This window comes from Vipera berus (genome assembly GCF_964194415.1).
Source record: "Vipera berus genome assembly, chromosome: 2".
Lineage (NCBI taxonomy): Eukaryota > Metazoa > Chordata > Lepidosauria > Squamata > Viperidae > Vipera > Vipera berus.
In genome coordinates this window covers 63,970,895-63,987,165 of record NC_138203.1, presented here as the reverse complement: position 1 = coordinate 63,987,165, position 16,271 = coordinate 63,970,895, and positions in this window count along the sequence as shown.

Sequence of the window (16,271 nt, the reverse complement as noted above, 5' to 3'; positions counted from 1 at the left end):
TTTATTGATTTTACTTATACTACACAAGAATGGAGTCATGTTTATGGTTGGGGGGGAGTGTCATTACTATCTTTAAATACAAAATATTTGCCCTCAGTGATGCATAAGATATGCAGACATCTCAACATTCTATCTAAATATTTTGCAAGTTGATAAAAGGTCCTGAAATGAAAAGAACAGAATGTGCTTCACATTATTGTTTTACAACAGCTTCTTTATATCATGTACTAGTGAAGCTCTGTACTCTTTTCAACTTAAACTTGTAAGACCTACTCTACTCATATGTCCTCACTAAAACTACCTTCCAGTATAGACTGAAGATCTGTAAAGTATTTTGGTATAATTGCTGTTGTTGGCCTTACTGTATTATTATCATATCAATAGGAACACAGTTTTTGCCTTCAACTTTAGAGTATAAAAAAAATTAAAGATTCTTATTATTTAGAAAAAGAGGAAAAAATGGGAGGGAGACCCATAGAAAAGACCCTCCTCCTTCTGTTATATTTTCAAGATGGACAGTGTTTAATATTTATTTGTTATGTATATGTAGGAGTGTGGGTGTGGGTCTATACATATGTTGTATATAGTATGTTAGGTGTGTTCTGTATGTGTTCACTTTGACAGCAGGCAACTAAATTTCATTTTTGATGTGTGCCATTGTGCCCACAGTAAAAAAAAATGACAATAAAGGTTATAAAGTTTAAAGATTAAAAGAGCAGGTTTAGATACTGGTCCTTAGCAGGGCTTTTTTTCTCATAGAACGCTCAGAACGGAGTTCCGGCACCTTTTTTGAATGGAAACTTGTAGGGTAGGCAAGGCGGGTTGTATGACATGTGTGAGTTCCGGCACCTTTTTCTTTTACAAAAAAAGCACTTGTCCTTAGTATTATAGTATTACCACTACCAGCTGGAAATTGTATTGGAGTTTTAAGAAATAGATTGCAAGACTGATAATGTGAGAATAAACATTTCTCAATGACAATGTTAATTAAGATATAAATATTTCTAATGTTAGGCATTTAGAAAAGGGTCTTCAGCTTATGCTAAATGTGAACTGTGACTGCTAACATATCTGAGCACAATGGTATATCCCTAAACCAACCATTTGAACTGAACACTATTCATGATCTTGCTCAAGTGCTGCTCAAGCCTGATGGAAATGGAGACCACCCTGTTAACAGCCTTGCAAGTTTCAGTTTATTCTCTTTGTTCAACGGCTGACAGTTTATTACAACTGTATTTTATGAAGAAATTTTGTAGGATTGGCAGCAGACACTGAATTCAATGTCTCATATTTTGCTAAGCAATCAGTCCCTCAGGCACCCTCTTATTGGGCAGACGTTAAAGAAAGCCTTCATCACAAAGGTCTTCCTGCAATTTAGTGAAATGGAGTTAAATATAAATTGTTCTTGAAAAGAGCATTTAAAAACTTGGAAGAAGTGCAGATTTGATCCTACAGTATATCAGCAGACTAGTAACTGGCTGATAATAAGGCTTTTCTTCCCTTTTTAAAATTCATGTTGAGTTAAGCTTTTGAGTGGTTTGTACCTCCATTGTTTTGGAATGATGATCCTTTGCTGTCTCCACTGCCATAAAATTAAGCCTAAAATACTGCTGCTCGTACTTTCCTTTGAAGGCAATCCTAGGAACACATTGGAAAAGCCTTGTATAGTCAATATGGTGTACAGGAAGCTCAGGAAAATCCAGAGTTTGAAAAACTGACAAACCCCACCACCACCATCCACCATTAACAATATTATTAACTTTATTAACATTTTTCTCTTGGAAACCTGACTTGTGAATTTGTAAAGAATGTTTTTAAACCAATTAATGTTGTTGCTCTTCTATTACATTAATAATTCTACAGAGGAAGCTCAGATGAGTCCAACAGAGACTGAGTCTAGATGGTGATCATAAAATGTGGACAGGACAAATTATGGTCATGTCAGATCAATGCCATTAAGTTTTTCCCATCAAAATTTTTACTATAAAAATTGACATTCACTTAATATTTATTAAGAAGCATAAACCAAACACACTTGGTTGCTGCTTCCTGTGTGTGAAATTCTAGGAGGAACATAGAAGTGTTAGAAGCTCTTTATTATGTCCGTCCTTTGAATTGTGAGAAATTGCAAAGAGCCAGATGTTTGTTTTCTTTCAAAGAAAGACAGCATCATGTATTTAATAATCTTTAAGTTTATATATCTATAGGTAGGACATAGCTGAATTATTAAACACTGCAAAGGGCAGATTTTTACTGCTTGCATATAAAATCTTCAGAGACATTAGTTTTGTGCATGGTTGCAAACTTCTCATAAGTTAACCAGATAGACAAAAATCTTAATTTATTTTTTATTTTCCAAAAGCCCTCTCCCCTATATATATTATTATTAAAACAATAATATCTCAAGTGAAAATTAGTTAGTGCTTTTATCATTATACCAAAATATTATTTGAAAAATATATGCACTTATTAATATACAGTATATTAATAAAATAATAATTCATTCAAAGGAATGTGGATGTCCACATACTTAAAATGTTCTCTCAAAATCAAATCAACATGTCTCATGGCATTTCCCCAGAAAATAATAATTTTAGGGCATTGAAAAAAATACAGGTTTTAATGAAATCTTATTCTCATTACATCCCCTATAACATAGTGATTTATTCATTCTTTTTCTATGCAAGTTCAGTAAGGTTTAATAAGTCAAAAATATTATTTTTACTAAATAACCTAATAATTTTAATCATTTTGATAATTATCCTCAATAATTTGTTGAAACTTTTTACACTGATGTGAATACATTTTAAGACAAAATGGGGACAGCGGCACCTTGGCCTCTTTTTAATGCTAACATTCATACTACTATGAATTCTAATGGAAGCTGCACACACTATAGGCAGTCCTTATTTAGCAACTATAATTGGGACCGGCAACTTGGTCATTAAGCAAAGCAGTCAAACCACAAATGTGCTTATGATCTTACTTTAGCTTTCCTTTGCTTTACAGACCCATGAAGGTCATAAACGTGAGAATTGGCCATGAAGTTACATTTTCATTACTATCATAACTGCGAACAATCATTGTTGTGATTCCTTGCCAGCCAGTGGATCCAGCAGCTGAGTCTGAGGAATCAGATGAGGAGGAGGAGCCTGGAGTGACATTAGAGTCAGGGGAAGGGTCTGAGGAGCTCCAAGACTTACAGTCGGATGAGGAGCCTGGCCCCTCTAATCGCGCTCAGGCTGAGACACAGCTGGGAGCCTGAGTTGGACAATGATGAAGAACAGTTGGGACAAATCCCGGATGCACAAGTGCACAGGAAAGAAAAGTGAGTAGGACAGAGGAATGCAGCTCCAAAGGCAGGCATTAGGAAGCCACACCTTGACTGAATTATAAAATGGAGAGGTTTGGGAGGTGCTGGTTGCTGAAAGCAACCGTTCGTGCTGAGGATTGAATTTCTGTGGACTGTGTTTGTTTGCCTTGGACATTGACTCAGTTCTGTGAGAATAAAAGGGGTTGGTTTGTTCTTGAAGTTCCTGCCTGTTTCTTGGAAGAGGGGTTTCTCCTTGTGAGCATAACAAGGATTCATGTAGGCTGGGACAGAACAATCACTAAAGGAGACAGTTACTAAACAAAGTCTACTTATAGTTGATCAATGGTGGAATTATGTTGCATTCCACTGGTTGTCAAATATACCATTTATGTCTTTGTGCTTGAGACATACAATTATAGCAATGAGGATAACAATTACAGATAACTCTGAAATATATGGCTTGATTTGGACAGTTTCAGGAAATCACACTAACACAGTTTAACAACCTACTCATTTCTTCATTTCTTTATCTTGATTTGTATGACTTCCCAACTCACCAATTCCAATTCTGGCTAGATAATGGGAATTAAAATACAATGTAGATACAGTCTATATTGTCACTCCAACCAACTAGCACAAAGGGATTCCTGAACACATCATTCACCAGTTGTGTGTGCTTGACCTGGCCCCCGTGGCTGGGAAAGCAACCAGGTCTTTAAATCTTCCTCTCTCCTCCCATTCCTTCTGTATGCAATATTTTTCCTTGGTTCTGTGACTTATTAAGAAAACCTCTAGATAGGAACATTGCCTCAAGCTCCTAAACAAAAAGTTGCTTGTTGCGAGAGGCTTGATAATAGGGAACACTCCAGCAAATATTATAATCAAAGGAATGATGGATTAGTCAAGAGCCTCAGTTTGCTGGGGTAGCATTGGTGAAATATAAAAACCAAAAGAAATAAAAGGAGAATTAAGAGGATTGCATTAAGTTAAAAGTGGACAATACAGGAAGTGGAAGAGGGAAGGCATCCATGAGGGGAAAAAAAACTGGGGGACTAGAGAGGCAAGCCAGTCCCTAAACAGAAAAGCCAAGTACAAGGAAAGGGTTTCCTGCCTGAGCAGGGGGTTGGACTAGATGACCTCCAAGGTCCCTTCCAACGTTATATTGTTGTTCTTGTTGTTGTTATCATTATATCATGGCCATTTAATAATGCTTCACTTTCATGCAAAGATAGGAAGGATAAGAAGCAGGAGAAGGACAAATCAGATCCTATATTGACCTTAATCCAGACTGAGCACCATCGCAATTTCATTGCCAAGCCATAGCAGTTGGAATTTCTAAAGTTGTCTTTAAAAACACAGGTGCAGTACAGGGGATACATGACTGTGCTGTCCTGCTCTCTCGCTCTCTCTCACACACACGCACGTAATTGTGGTTTAGTGAGTTTATTAATATTCCCCAACAACTCCCTTCACCTAAAACCCAGAACTGTCCCAATTAGGTCCAGCCATGAGCAGACCAATGCAAGTCCACAGAGCAATGGCCAATGACTACACAAGGCACTTAAAAGTTTCCCAATCAAAATAAACCCACCAAACAAAATTAAATCCACAATACAAGAAGGTTCACGAGGCAGGAAAAGTCCAAAGTTCATAAGGCATGACCCAAGACAAGGCACAGTGTCATTCCAAAGCAAGGCAGGAATCACAATAATCAGAAAACACACAGCTAGGAAATGAACACATTGTTCCCAGCATCTCCTCCATCTGCCTGCTCTGCTGAATAGCCAGCTTCTGATGCAGCCCATCAAGAAGGGCAAGGCTTTCTCCTCACTAGTAATCTGGCTGACCTTCTCTGCTTCTGCCTTTTCTCCTATGTGTTCTTGGATCAGATGCAGAAGGGAGTTCGTCTTCCTCATCACTGATTGGCTGCAGCTGCATGCTTTTCCCACTTGAAGCCTCAGGACTGTCCCGCTGCAGCTTCAGCCAAATCCCTCTCAGACTGCTACTTGGCGGCATTGACCAACTCCCCTTCAGATGTTCCTGGAACTGGTTCACCCTCCTCCAAGGTGACATCTAGAGAGCTATCTGGGCAAGCATCTGGAGAAGTCATCACAATGGCTTAGGCAATCATGCAGAAATGATTAGACTATAGGTTTATAAAAGCTATGACTGTCAGAGAATAATTTTCATCTGACTGGAACCTATAAAGATGACCATGTTGGCTAAATGTTTTAAAATATTCACATGAAAGGAAGTGGCCTCAGTAAAATTTTCTATCTCAATCCCATTCTCTAGTACCTAGAAATCTATACTGAAACTTGAAATAACTTTGATGACATCCATCTGAGCACCATATAGCTGACAAAGCATCATACTAGTTAACATTGGCCTTTCATAACTGAATATACAGACTGTAGACCCACATCAAGGTTGGCAGTCTGCCATGCTTTACTCTTAATATGTCATAATCAACAGAACACCTTTAAAAACATAGTCTGTAGTTCTCAAAATTAGCTCATTTTGTTTAGAAATGGATTATGATTGCAAAGTTGTATGTGTCTCTGTAGTTCTGAAGAACACACCTGCTGCTTCTTGCTTCCAATTTAATTTCTACTATTATTAAAGCTGGGGAAAATCTCAAACTAAACCCCAGATATAAACCAGAATGGGAAACTACAGTCTCAGTTGCTTTGGATTTGAAGTTTTCACCCACCTGGAGAATGCCTTTTTTAAAAAAGGCATTTAAATAAAGTTCTAATATGGAAACATAACTATCCAACCATTGCATGACCATCTGACATCATGAAGACATAGGGACTAACACCGTGGAATTTCTTTTTCCCAGAACAATCTAAGGTGAGATTATAAACCAGCCCCAACAAATAATGTAGTGCAGTGTGCACGTCTGCAGTTATCAGATCGGCAAAAATACAGATGGTCACTAGATGACTGCAACATGTTTTCTGCCTTGAGAGGGTGCTGCTAAGAGTCTTCTGGATATGGTCACCCTAGCCTATAATTCTCTCTCCACAATACACTTACACAGACACACACAGATACGCATCCATAAACACATATAAACACAAACACATACAAAAGGGTCACTTAAATCCCATCTCTATTATAGTCATAGACCAGCATGAAAGGGTCTCTTAAGGTACCATGCCGCTTAACTTACCCTACTTCATGCCTTTCCTTCAAGGTGGCTTAATTTATGTCACTGCTAGGAGAGGTACTCTTCTGTAATCAGGACGTTGCTATAGGGTGGCTTGCTCTTAATCTTGCTCAAAGAGTGGCTCAATATATTGGAAGTGGGAGGAAGGCAGCTATCTTGGAAGTCATAAAAATGTGGGGTGGGAGGGGGCTGACTGGACTTCCCTTGCCATCTGCTTGCCATCGTGTATTCACCCTAATTCAGCTATCCTTCCTGGGATGGGGCTGCCATATAGTATATAGGCTGCAGGAATACAGATGGGATTTTGATAGCATTGAAAAGTCCATTCAGTTGCCATGTTGGAGCAGTGGGCTAATGCCTCCTTAAGTAACACCAGCTGCCTGCAATTAGTGCAGGTTCGCATCCCACCAGGCTCAAGGTTGACTCAGCCTTCCATCCTTCCGAGGTAGGTAAAAATGAGGACCCAGATTGTTGGGGGCAATAAGCTGACTTTGTAATAATGCCGCTTGGGGTGTGTGTGAAAGCCCCAATAAGCAGGCATATACATAGAATGAAGGCTACTGCTAAGCTTGTAAGCCGCCCTGAGTCTTCGGAGAAGGGCGGGATATAAATGGAATAAAAATAAATAAAATAAATAAATAAATGTTGAATTCTGTGGTGCAGACATGGTAGGCCATAGAAAACAGGAAGAGGGAAGGTAAGAGCTACTGCTACCACTATTACTATTTCCTCTCCTGAGGCTGCTGTCAAGTAAGTCATTGCACCAGCAGCAGCCACTGGAATTGAATCCCTTCAAGACTCTGGATGCTTCTTCAGCAAATACCACTTTCTCCCTCTCCTCCTCCTTCTGCACACGAAGGGAGAGGGAGAGACAGTGGAAAAAATAGCGGCACTGCAAAAAACCAAGTGGCTATTATTGAGCAGCAAAATCATTCTGCCACCATCTATATAGACTGTCTGTATTTAACATTCCAGATGTATTTTGCCTAACAGACAAAGGAAAGCCTTTGTCTAATACAGGAGGTAGTCCTCAACTTACGACCACAATTGAGCCCAAAATTTCTGTTGCTAGGCGAGACAGTTGTTAAGTGAATTTTGCCCCATTTTATGACCTTTCTTGCCACAGTTGTTAAGTGAATCGCTGCAGATCTTAAATTAAGAACAGGGCTGTTAAGTGAGTCTGGCTTTCCCTTTGATTTTGCTTGCCAGAAGGTCACAAAAGGTGATCACATGACCCCAGGACACTGCAGCGGCCATAAATAGGAACCAGTTGCCCAGCATTCAAATTTGGATCACGTGACCATGGTGATGCTGCAACGGTCGCAAGTGTGAAAATCGGTCATAAGTCACGTTTTCAGTGACGCCGTAACTTTGAACAGTCTCTGAGCGAACTGTTGTAAGTTGAGCACCACCTGTATTAAAGAAATTATAGGAACTGGTGTTAAGTATTGGGTTCCGACGTGTAGAGAAGACACCAGGCAGATGAGTACAAACAAACTAATGTTTTATTAGCAGTCATTATCTGTACTGAGGGGTTAGGGCATACAAGCAAGCTTATATACTTTCGTACAGCCAATCAGATTGAACCTAACAATCCCGCCACTAAAACTCCCGCCAGAACTGTTAGAGTTCAAACATGTGAATAGCTGTTTCCCAAAACCTAATACACAACAACTGGAATTCCAGTGAGGCCACTGTGTTCTGTTGAATATATCTTGCAAATAATGTTTCACTGAGATCAGCGAGGCCTCCTTGAGATAAATTTGGCTTTTCAAAAGGCATGTGTTAAATGTATTCCTAAATTGTGGAAACTGTTACATTAAGCCTGCGTCAGAAAGTAATTTGAAGAATAGTTGTAGCACATTGCTTTAAAATTCACTAAGCAGAGGGAGAGGGAGGTTCTCCCTAAAACATACAGTACATTTGTCAGATATGTTGAAAAAAGATAAAAGACAGCTCAGTCCAAGCCGATGTGAAAAAGAGCAAAATACCTACTGGGATTACATCTGTTTGCATAATGATATAAACATTACTTTTCCCATTTATAGGCCATCTATGGAATCCTACGGAGAATTTGTTCTTGATTTCATTTTTCAACCAGATAATTTGCTCTTGCCTTACTATACATTTGAATATGAATCCAAGAAACTTTTTTTAGGAAAGAAAAGCTTTAGACTATCAAAACCATATCAAAGCATTTCTATTTATGTATTCCATGCCTAATCTACCTGACTTGTTTCCAATTTATAAATAATGATTTACTCCTGGTGCCTATGTATGCACACCTCCACATAGTCCTCATGGAGTAATATGGAATAGTTTGTTAATACCTTCTTGAATGTTTTTCAACTTTCTAGTCCAGCCTTCACGTTTTGAAACAAAACAGGAATACTATAAAAATGAATCGGTTGTATACAAAGATTGATATCTCTTTGTCTCACTCCCTTCAGAGAAATCATTTTTACAGGAAATACAGATGTTCGCTGATAATTTTCTTCAATTACTAAACCCAGTGGATAAAATACAGATGATACTGCAGCTGTACATACTTTTGAGTCATGTTCCTCATTAATTTTTAATCTATCTCCTCCCTCTAAACCGCACATTCTTCTGGAGACTTTCCTTTAAATATATCTGTCCCCAGATAGTTCTTATAGTTCTTATATATTCCAGACTATTAAGAAAGCATGACATTTAAATATAAACTCTGATTTTTTTTAAAACAAAAAGTATTTTAACTCTAATTTTGAAGAACAAGTAAGATTTAATTGACACAAAGGTATTTAATAAGGCTATTTGAAGCATTTGATGGGGATGCATTGTGGTAATCTAAATACGTGAAGTATAAAAGCAGCAAAATCTTCAAGAAAATGTTGGTTCATGCCAACACATTTGTCAAACTCCCCTTTCAAATTTTTGGCACAGCCCTAATAAATACAGTACATTCAGCCCTCCCATGTTACTATACTATCGTACCTTTCCTTCCTTCCTTCCTTCCTTCCTTCCTTCCTTCCTTCCTTCCTTCCTTCCTTCCTTCCTTCCTTCCTTCCTTCCTTCCTTCCTTCCTAAAATTTAGAGACCATCCATGTCTTGACTTTTGTCAACAATTCATAATAATAAATACAGGACCTTAATAAAGATTTTATTTGAGCAATATTTAGAGATTGACAGGTGGAGAAAGCTGGCTTAGCAATGAATAATTCAGACTTAAATAGTTTTCTGCCAGACAAATATTTGTTATGAAATAACATTTGAATTGGAACATTAAAAGGAAGATGTATTTCATATCTAGGGAATGCATAACCATTTCAGATAGCTTAATTAGATTCTACCACAGGGAATCAGAGAATAATACACTGCAAACTTAATTCTAAATATACATGCCTGAAAACTAGCATCATAAAATAATATTGTTTCATACAGTAAGAAAAGAAAGAAATAATCTTTATTAGAAGATATTCAGTACCTGAATACTGCGGCAAGTAGTATTTGAAAAAGGAGTTATGCAATATACAGGAACGTGTACGAAGCGTAACTTAATAAAGCAGCCACATATTTTTCCAGATTTGCATGGAAGCTTCATAAAATGTTCTTGCTTGACTCCACATTCCAATAAAGTGACTCTTATATTATAAATTATAACATTTCTTTGTTTATGTTTATTATGGCTGTGTCTGACTTAGGGCAAAATATGAATCTGAATCAAATCCTTTTTTTTACATGCTAGAGATAGAATAGATGGCTGAAATCTCGTAATTCAAATCTTTCCATGGGGCTCCCAATTTGTCATTTCCAAGATCCATGAGCTGAAAATGAGGGAGCCACAACCATCCCTCAAAGAAAAAGGGAGGGAATTAAAAACCCGTTGATCTAAATGCTTTTGTGGGAGCAGGAAAGAAAGAGAGAGGAAAGGAGAATATTGGTGTCAGTGATCATCAGAGCTGTATCAAATCAAAATGACCTTGGTATTCCCATCTCTATCAGTTGTCCCGACTGCGGCTTTTCATATGGAGGGTGAGATCAAGGGAGCAGGACTTCTCAACCAGTAACTAGTTAGAGTCAGACAGAGACACTGAGCAAGAACAAGGCAAGGGCAAGTCCCAGGATAAACGGCAAGGACAAAGGATGATTATTATAAAATTTGGAAATGGAATAATGGAATGAAAGAAGCTGTTGCTAAGATCCGATTTCCCCATCCCCATCCCCAAATGCAGTATGAGATGCCTATAACTTGTCATACTGCTTCAGAGTAAGAGATTTATTCCAGCTGGAGAGAATAACCCCAAGGTCACAGTCACCAGAAGAGGTGGTCAAGAATATGCTCCATCTCTTCCTAGTGACTTGGTGCAAGATTTACATGGTGAAGTTGGCTTATTTAACCTTGAACTTGAAACTCTAGGCAAGAAATTATACATTTTTTTAAAAAAAGAGTCCTGGGGGCATTGCAATAGATGGTCTTCAGCCATCTGCTGAGTTGAAGAACAGAAGAGGGCAATCTACCCATGAAGAGAATGGGTTTTTATTGCCACAGGTTAATGCTTCCATAGAAAAGAGAGTTCTACTGTATGTTTCTGAATCACAGGAACAAACTGGAAGAGACTATCTCAGACTCAACCTTTCAGAAAGTTGATGGTATCCTGGCTTTTGGGACTTAAGCCATATGTGACATTGGTATCTCTCAATATGTTTTTAGCAGTGGTAGTCGTAGTAGTCCTTGACTTCATTTAGTGACCGTTCAAAGTTACAAATAGTGACAAATAGTGACACGATCGTTTTTCACACTTGTGATCATTGCAGCATCCCCATGTTCATGTGATCAGACTTCAGAAACTTGACAACTGACTCATATTTATGATGGTTGCAGTGTCACATGGTCACCTTTTATGACCTTCTGACAAGCAAAGTCAATGGGGAAGCCAAATTCACTTAACAACTATGTTACTAATTTAACAATTAGAATGATTCTCTTAACAACCATGGCAAGAAAGGTCATAAAATGGGACAAAACTCACTTAACAACACAGAAGTTTTGGGCTCAATTGTGGTCGTAAGTCAAGGACTGTCTGTAATTCTTTAACAGAATGAATATTTCATAAGCAATTGTGCAAATTTCTGTTGTCATCAATATTTCTCTTTGTTATCTATACATTTTTCTTTTATTCCCACTATCTGTAGCATAGCACTGACCCTTCCCTTTTAATGTCTATATTTTAATGTTTTTTTGAAAACTGACTCCAATCTTTAACTGCTAACAATATAACATTACATACTTATAGTACAATTTAGCCATATGAGTAACATGTTACACAGGTCAATAATTGTAATTTTGCTTCCAGAACTTTTGCAGCATGTGATAAAAAAGGTGTGTGTGTGTGTGAGAAAGAGAGAGAGAGAGAGAGAGAGAGAGAGAGACAGAGACAGAGAGACGGAGATGGAGATGGAGATGGAGACAGCGACAGAGACAGAGCATTGTTTGGCATTTAGAAGGTAACAGCGTTCCGTGCGCCTTTGGCATCTAGTCATGCCGGCCACATGACTACGGAGACGTCCTCGGACAAGCGCTGGCTCTTCGGCTTTGAAACGGAGATGAGCACCGGCCCCTAGAGTCGGAAACGACTAGCATGCATGTGCGGGGGAACCTTTACCTTTTACCTTTATCCTGGTTGTTATTGTAATACCTATGCAATATTATCCTTATTATCATGTGAATTCTACTGTATCTATAAAATCAGCACATTCTGGGTAAAAAATATTTTTCACTGAAAAACAGCATGTCAGCAAGACATGAAGGCCTTCGAGCAGATATGTATATATACAGTATTAGCACCATTCAAACAATTCACCTATTTGGTTCTTGTTGTTCTGTTACTCTGTACTTATTCTGTAGCATGGGGGTTAGGGAATGGGGAATCATCCCAGTTTGTACTCAAAACATTTTTTCCCCAGTTCTGATTGATCAGTTGACAGTCCCTTCCTCAAGCAGGTGTTTAGCACACAAATGCTAAAGCACATGAGAAACCGTGCTGTTTTATGTCCACATCCCAGTCCGCTGAGTAGGGACAACAGCAGAACTGAAAGGTTTTGCCAAGGACTTAAAATTCCTCCCAATAAAATTCCATCTGTGTGCCCAAAGAGGAGAGTGTGTGTGTGTGTGTGTTTGTGTGTGTGTGTGTGTAATAAATAGTACTGGAATCCTGAATTTTCATCATGAATTTCAAGAGTCCAAGAAATGTAAATTGCAAGCAATGTAGCCAAAAGCTATCAAGAATTGACAAATCACTGAATAGCAAATTGCAATTCATTTGCCCTGTAATATTCTGGAAGAAATGGTTTACACTGGGGAACATCAACCTTTCAATGCTGGAGTGGCAACTTGTTGATGTCTTAATAAAAATGGTGATCTGGTTACCCAAAACCAGACTCTCTGTACTTTGATAGAGACTGGCTTTTGCCTCCATCACAGTATATATAAACTAGCGATATCATAACCGCATTTTATTTTCTCCTAGACCAGGGGTAGGCAACCTCAGTTTATGACTCATGGACTTCAACTCTCAGAGTCAGCATAGCTGACTCAGGAATTCTGGGAGTTGAAGTCCATGAGTCATAAATGCCGAGGTTGCCTACCCCTGTCCTAGACCAAGACAGAGAAAGCTTTTTTCCTCTTATTTATAAGTATTGTATCTATTAAGAAATTGCCTAATCTGACAATGAGGAAGATGGAAGTAAGTCTCAAGAGTGCTGGATCTTCCGATCTTTATTTGTTTAAGGACTTAAATACTTTAAAGATAGAAAAAGGAAATTACAAAAATAAACATTGTCTAAAGTGTGTGCAAAATCACTCTGGGGCAAGGGTGTGCAAGCCTGGCAACTTTAAGACTGGTGGACTTCAACTTCCAGAATTCCCCAGCCAGCTATGCCAAGGAACAACCCTTCCTTAGAATAGCATCAATCTTGCATGTTCCCTCTCCCAATCATTCCTTTAATAAAGAATGATACCGTTTTCGAGAGGAGGCAATACCATTGAAAATACTAGAAGGATTTTTATTTTATTTTTTTAGAAATGTTAGCAATGAGCCTGGAAGTTTCAGGGAGAGATTAACAACATGTTGGTACTGATTTGGGGCATCAGTTGAACTTGAGGGCACAGGAGTCATAAAAGGGTCATGGATCTACTGTTCAGCTTCCGAATTTCATTCATGTTGCCAAGAATTGGAGCCATGCTGAGGAAGAAGTTTAGCACCTTTTCTCCTCTGTATGAACTCTAAAGCAGGGCAGGATCTGGAATTTGTCCAGGTCTTAAGTCTACTTGAGGGCATAGTTGGTCTTTTCCTCCAGCCAAACGTTCCTTTGTAACATGTTTGCTTCAACGTTTTGTAACATGTTGTCTCCAACACATTTTCTCCAGAGAGTAGGAGTGAACACAAGTTCTTTCCTAGCCCTAGAGAATATTGGCCTAAGAATTGAAGACACTGGATTCATCTAAAAGCTGATTTTTCCCAAAACATTTAATGGGAGAAACTGCTTTAGATTGTAGATTATATATGTATGTATTCTAGGGGTTAAATCAGGGTCATGTTCTTTTCAGGTTAGTACAGCACACTTATCTAAATATTTACCTAATATATCGTATATCGTACTCACTTCAAGTATGATATGTGATATCAGGCAGGCTAATTATACGGATGAAACTGAACATGTTCTTGGGCCCTGAGTGCTTTCTTCCATTATTTTCCAGGGATGGGTTTGCAAATGATAAAACATTTCTGTGGTCAGCTTGATAACAACCGTTGAAACAACCATTAGTCTTTAGGTTTCCCTTTTTTAAGCTGCACAACGTTGCAAATTCTGCCATAGTTACAAACAGAATATATTTATCACGAGAAAGTTTGGAGGACCTTATTTTTTTGGTTGTGGTTGTTTTGTTCAGAGATCAAAATAAACGAAAGGCAGGAAAACAATGAAAACGTGCGTGGATGCAAGAGAAGAAGTCGAGGCCGGTTAAACATAAAGTGCTGATGCAAAGATATAACTGCAGTTTGAGAAGCAGATGCCCCCCTCAGCTAAGCATCAAATCAAATTTGGTTGCATTCAAAGAAGGAGAGACCACTGAAACTAAATTTGCAGGTCATGGTTTGCCTTTATCTTTCAATTCAAGTTCTCTTTCAATTCATTCCTTCAAGATGAATAGAACATTAGTTTTGTCCCTATCGGATTTGCCCACCTATTTGGTCACCATGCTACAAAAAAGATGTTGAGACCTTGGAAAAAGTTCAGAGAAGAGCAACTAAGATGATCAAAGGCCTGGGGACTAAAACATATGAAGAATGGCCGAAGGACTTGGGTTTGGCTAGCTAGTCTAAAGAAAAGAAGAAATAGGGGTGACAGGATAGCAGGGTTCCAGTATTTGAGGGGCTGCCACAACAAAGAGGGCATCAAACTATTCTCCAAAGCACCAGAGGGCAAGACAAGAAACAATGGTTGGAAACTGACCAAAGAGAGAAGTAACCTGGAATTAAGAAAAAACTTCCTAACAGTGAGGACAATTAACCGGTAGAACAGCTTGCCTTCAGAAATCGTGGGCGCTCCATCACTGGAGACACTAGACCAGACATGTCAAACACAAGGCCCGGGGGCCAGATCCGGCCCACGAAGTGGTTTCATGCGGCCCACGAAGCCATCCTGGAAACAGTGAGGGAACGGCCCCCCACTGCCTTGGCCCTGGCCCAGAGACCCTCCTCCTGCCAGAGACCCTCAGATCTGTCCCACTCCTGCCCAGGCCCCCATAGGCACCCTTGATGCGAACGATGTAGAGCTGGCCACGCCGACCCAGTAGGCCATACACACTCTAGCCACGCCCACCCAGTAGGCCACACCCACCCTGGCCATACCCACCCAGCCCCCTGAGGGCAACCACAATGCTGATGCGGCCCTCAATGAAATTGAGTTTGACACCCCTGCACTAGACAGTTACTTGTCTGAAATGATATAGATTCTCCTGCTCGAGCAGGGGGTTGGACTAGAAGAGCTCCAAGGTCCCTGCCAGTTCTATTCTTTTCTATTCTATTCTGTTCTGTTCTGTTCTGTTCTGTTCTGTTCTGTTCTGTTCCGTTCCGCTCCATTCCATTCCATTCCATTCCATTCCATTCCATTCCATTCCATTCTATTCTATTCTATTCTATTCTAGATTGTATTTTATATATCTGGAAGTGTTTTGAACAACAATATTTTTTTTAAAAAAATGAAAAGGAAAGGAAAAGCGAGTTTGGTGTAGTGGCAAAGGTGCCGGCTTAGCAAGCAGGCGACTATGAGTTCTAGTCCTGCTGGTGTCATGACAGCCAGTTGTGAGGCCTTGGTTCAGTCACTTACTCTCAGCCCAACACACTTCACAGTTTTGTTGTTGTGGGGAAAATAGGAAGAGGAAGAAATATTGTGTATGTTCCCCACTTTGAGTTATTTATAAAAATAACAAAGGTGGAATAAAAACTAGAAAATAGCCTCAGAAATTATTCCACATTAGTTGTTACAGTCCTATTTGTTCATTCTAACAGTAGTAACTTAAAGGACTAGTGTCACTGTCTTTATTATGGCTATGTATGAATCCTACTAAGACTTCAGGTTCAAACAGCCTTCCATAAAGATTTTGGAAATAAAGAAAGCACAATTTCCCAGAATTTTTGAGACCTGGAATGTTGTAGCGGTGACCTTTTGGGGGGGGAAACACTTTGGGGACTTGGCCATAATGAAAACACATTGATACTCTTCCACTAGTCATTAGTA